Genomic DNA, 5604 nt, shown 5'->3' on the forward strand with positions numbered 1-5604 from the left:
TCACGGAGTATCATGGAGTATCACAGAGTATCATGGAGTATCACAGAGAATCATGGAGTATCATGGAGTATCATGGAGTATTATGGAGTATCACAGAGTATCACGGAGTATCATGGAGTATCACAGAGTATCATGGAGTATCACAGAGAATCATGGAGTATCATGGAGTATCATGGAGTATCACAGAGTATCATGGAGTATCACAGAGTATCACAGAGTATCACAGAGTATCATGGAGTATCACAGAGTATCATGGAGTATCACAGAGTATCACAGAGTATCATGGAGTATCACGGAGTATCATGGAGTATCACAGAGTATCATGGAGTATCACAGAGAATCATGGAGTATCATGGAGTATCACAGAGTATCACGGAGTATCATGGAGTATCACGGAAGAACTGCCACTGATTTTATAACAGAAAGACTAATATCCTCTAATTGGGCCGCTGTCCCTGAGAATGACTCCTCTCTCCACCATTGTCTATGCCGGGTTTGTGTCACGTGACTACATTGCCATACTGTTGGCTTACCCTCGGGGTCTCCAAACCTTTCAGCACGTGGGGCTGACATGGGGGTACGTGCAGGGGCGGACTGACAACTCATGGGGCCCCCGGGCAATAGCGGATCATAGGGCCCCTGTGTTCTTGCCCAAACTCAAAAAAGCCTATGAAAAAGGTACCAGGGGCATCTCATGGGGCCCCCTACTGACCCCGGGCCCTCGGGCAGTGCCCAAGTTTCCAAATGGTCAGTCCGCCCCTGGGTACGTGTGTATTTTATAAATAGTAAAAAAAACAGTTTTTATAAATAAATGAATAAAATGAAAATCAATGAATGTGTTTTACTTGGATTCTTTTTTTGTAATCAGAACAAAAGCAAGAAAGAATTTTAGTAAAACAAATTAAAGAAATTCAAAATAGACCCCTTACCTCAGTGTCCTTATCAGTGTCACTATCAGTGTCACCCATCAGGGTCCCCCCCTTGCTTTAGTGCCCCACACATCAGTGTTCCCCCTTATATCTGTGCCTCTATGTGTTTCCACCTTACATTAGTGTCTCTATGGTTGTTTGTCCCCCTTACATCAGCTTCTCCATCAGAGTCCCACTGACATCAGTGTCAGTATCAGTGCCCCCTCCCTTACATCAGTGTCCCCATTAAAGTTCCGCCTTACATTGGTGTCCCCCTTTACATCAGTGTACCCCCTTACATGAGTGTCCCCATTAGAGCCCCCCCCTTACATGAGTGTCCCTCATCAGATTCTCCCCTTACATTAGTGTCCCCATTAGAGTCCCCCCTTACATTGGTGTCCCCCCCTTACATCACTGTCCCTATCAGAGTCCTCCCTACATCAGTGTTCCCATCAATGTCCCCCCTTACAAGTGTGTCCCCAATCAGACTTTCCCCTTACATTAGCGTCCCCATTAGAGGCCCCTCTTATATGATTGTACCCCATCAGATTATCCCCTTAAATGAGTGACTTATTAGAGTCTCCCCTTAACTGAGTGTCCCTCATCAGAGTCTCCCCTTACATAAATGTTCCCATCAGAGTGCCCCTTATAACAGTGTCCCCATCAGGGTCTCCCCTTACATCAGTGTCCCCAGCAGAGCCCCTCCAACATCAGTGTCCACATCGGGATCCCCCTTACATCAGTGTCCCCAACAGGAACCCCCACATCAGTGTCCCCAACAGGGTCCCCTTTACAGCACTGTCTCCATCAGGGTCCCCCCTTACATTAGATAACCCATCAGAGTGCCCCTTATAACAGTGTACCCATCAGGGTCCCCCTTACATCCCTGTCTCCAACAGTGTCCCCCCTCACATCAGTGTCCCCAACATGGTCCCCTTTACAACAGTATCCCCTTCAGGGTTCCCCTTTACACCAGGAAACCCATCAGAGTTCCCCATTACGTCAGGGTCCGCTTTCAGTCAGTGTTCCCATTAGAGTGCCCCTTATAACAGTGTCCCCAACAGGGTCCCCTCTCACATCAGTGTCCACAACAAGGTCTCCTTTACAACAGGGTCCCCCCTTACCTCAGATACACTCAGATACATCAGTCTCCCCAACAGGGCTCTCCCAACATCAGTGTCCCCAACAGGGTCCCCTTTACAACAGGGTCCCCCCTTACCTCAGATACACTCAGATACATCAGTCTCCCCAACAGGGCTCTCCCAACATCAGTGTCCCCAACAGGGTCCCCTTTACAACAGGATCCCCCCTTACCTCAGATAACCTATCAGAGTTCTCCCTTACATCAGGGTCCCCCCTTACATGCGTTTTCCCATCAGAACCCCCTTTTGTCTCAATCAGAATCTCACTTACCACTGTAATTCAGCTTACAATGTGGAGGTAGGTATGTAGCAGCAAGGTGGGAGCTGGGAGGAGGAGCAGATCTGGAGAGAGGAAGTCCCATCCTCCCATGAATTACAGGGAATAAATGTCATTGGTTGCTAGGATGCTGGCAGTCACATCAACCAATGACACAGTACAGTGTAGGGGTTGAAAGGGAGGTACCTGCTCTGGAAACTACGGGTGGGGGTGGATTTGAAGAAGTACTTATCTGGGTACTAAGTCTGTATACCGAGCAGGGGCGGACTGATCATTTGGAAACTCGGGCACTGCCCGAGGGCCCGGGGTCAGTAGAGGGCCCCATGAGATGCCCCTGGTACCTTTTTCATAGGCTTTTTTGAGTTTGGGCAAGGACACAGGGGCCCCATGATCCCCTATTGCCCGGGGGCCCCATGAGTTGTCAGTCCGCCCCTGGTACCAAGTCTGAGGATCCGCCACTGACCCCAGCTGCGTGTCGGGTAATATCTCCTAGCGGGTCAGACGTGGCCCATGGGCCGTGGTTCGCAGACCCCTGGGTTAACCCAATGGACGTGTCTCTTTTTCAACTTGACTGTGTAGCTAGATGACAGATTTATTTATTATTTATTTCAGGTACTTATATAGCGCCATCAATTTACGCAGCGCTTTACATATATATTGTACATTCACATCAGTCCCCGCTCCCGAGGGGCGTACAATCTAAGGTGAATTCAGGTCAAAGAGAATTCAGGTTTGTGGCAGAACTTCCAAAGCCAGAACTTTTTTTTCCTTTTGGATGGAGTATGGAAAGGTTAATTCCTATTAGATATAGAAAGTAGGAATTATATGTTCATAATTCGGAATATGAATCGGCATCTCAGGGTCCGGACATCTAAGGAATTAACACCTCTCTGCTAATGAGTCTCTGATAGTAACCCCCCTTGGGGTCCATGACAAGATCCTGCAGTCTTCAGGCTATAGATAAAGGTAATCAATTATCACCTCACCGGGGGCCATGCCATCAAAAGAATCTTCCCAGACTCTGCAACTGCTGGGAACCAAACTGACTGGAATTATTATTCATTTTATGAAGATCAGAGGTAATATGTTTCATCTCTCATAGGATCCAAAATATTAGTTATGAGCAGATGAGTTATTCCTTTAGAAAGTGTGAGCTGCATTTGGATACCAAATGGCATACCCTGGACTTATAGAGCCGTATCCTGGACTGCAGCGGATAACTTCTGTACAGCTTCTGCCTTTGTTGATGCGGTATTATCCTTCTGAAGTGTGGACAGGGTTAAACTGAATATTCATTAATGCAGAAGTGCAGCAGCCATCTTTAAGTAGACTGCTTTGCAATACTCGTCTGTGGAATGTCTCCAGTGCAGAGGAAGGCCATCTTGGCTGGGTCTGTTTAGATCCTGGAGGTGATTGGCTGGTGAAACAGAACAAGGAGAAGAGATCGGCAGGCTGCTGAAAGAAGAGGAGAGCACTGTCTTGAAACAAGCAGGTGTGTGGGGAAAAGACTGAACTGATGCCTCTTCGAGCTGAACAAAGCTGGCCACAATTGGGAGAAGCAAAGAGACTATTCACCAGGAACTTTCTCCTTGGGAGGATGTGAGGTGTGATTTGGATTCCTGGTGAGATCAGACTGTATGGGAGAGCACGCTCACTGCTTGTAAGGAAAGAAAAGAGGAACTGTCTCAGCAGGATTGAAAGCGAGAGATCACAACAGCTTCTATCCCTGTCTGAGAACTTGAACTGAAATATAAACACCAAGAAAACAATTAAGCCTGGTTAAGAACCAACTCCAACTGGCTTTGTATTAATATGTCCTATACGTCAAGACAATCTTGTCCAACAATGCTCCACGCGTAGTAAAATACATTGAAATAATGAAACAATGCCATTCAAAAATGCAAAAGGATTTATCTACAAGTTGTCTGATAATTGTAAATGTGCCTATATATTGCCTGCTGCCAGGAGAGTTCATATGGGACTTCTTCCCAAATAACAATATGTGCTTCATCCGTGTCAGGGCTCTGTCCTCGGCAGAGGTGTTAGGAGACCTGGTACCTCTGCCAGTACCTTGCATGGCCGCAGAAGTTCACATCAGCTCAAATATGGCGCAAAACGGCCTTTATAAGGAAGCCCTGCCCTACTCTCAGGTGCTGGTTGATCTCTGGCTTCCCAGTACCTTGTTCCTGTTCCTGTGCTATTGTGATCCGTGATTTCCTGTTTAACCCTGACCTGACCCCGGCTTGTCTAACAGATCTTCTTTCCTGCTCTCTATTTATGACCTTGGCTATCCCTTTTGACTACGTCTGCTCCGATCCCCACTTGGCACCCAACCTTGGCTCTAACTGGTTATCCTGTGATCCTCTGTTCTCTGAAAGACCTGAATACATCGCACAGAAGCCCCTGCCTGTAGACCCCATCTCAGCGCATCAGCTGTGTTCCTGGGTGGACCACCAAACAAGCAATCCCACAGATGACCTGAAGGACCACTACAGTAGGCTATCGGGCCTAACAGCAGAACAACATCCAGCAGCACCTCCCCAGGCCTCAGAGCCCAGGAGCAGCGCGAGAGAGAGAGCACATGGCCTGTCCCAAATATTTATATCCTCCCCAGCACCAGTGGCCTACACCTTGTGTCAGGGGACCCAAACACCCTTTGGGGGGGTAGGCGCTACACTTGTCTCTGTCTTTGTAGCCAAACCATCCACTGGTATCACGTAGCGAAATTCTGAAGGAAGATATCACTCTCAGCCAGGAAAAAAAGTCTAGGAAATGGAGGGGGCCCAAACACCTTTTGGGGGGGGGTAGGCGCTACACTTGCCTCTTTCTTTGTAGCCAAACCATCCACTGGTATCATGTAGTGAGATTCTGAAGGAAGATATCCCTCTCAGCCATGAAAAAAGTCTAGGAAATGGAGGTGACCCAAACACCCTTTGGGGGGGTAGGCGCTACACTTGTCTGTCTTTGTAGCCAAACCATTCACTGGTATCACGTAGTGAGATTCTGAAGGAAGATATCACTCTCAGCCAGGAAAAAAAGTCTAGGAAATGGAGGGGACCCAAACACCCTTTGGGGGGGTAGGCACTACACTTGTCTCACTCTTTGTAGCCAAACCATCCACTGGTATCACGTAGCAAGATTCTGAAGGAAGATATCACTCTCAGCCAGGAAACAAAATGTCTAGGAAATGGAGGGGACCCAAACACCCTTTGGGGGGAGGAGGTAGGCACTACACTTGTCTCACTCTTTGTAGCCAAACCATCCACTGGTTTCACGT

The sequence above is a fragment of the Staurois parvus genome, unplaced genomic scaffold (assembly GCF_062004578.1).
Source record: "Staurois parvus isolate SC_StPar_1 unplaced genomic scaffold, SC_StPar_1.0 ptg001465l, whole genome shotgun sequence".
In the NCBI taxonomy this organism is placed as follows: Eukaryota; Metazoa; Chordata; class Amphibia; order Anura; family Ranidae; genus Staurois; species Staurois parvus.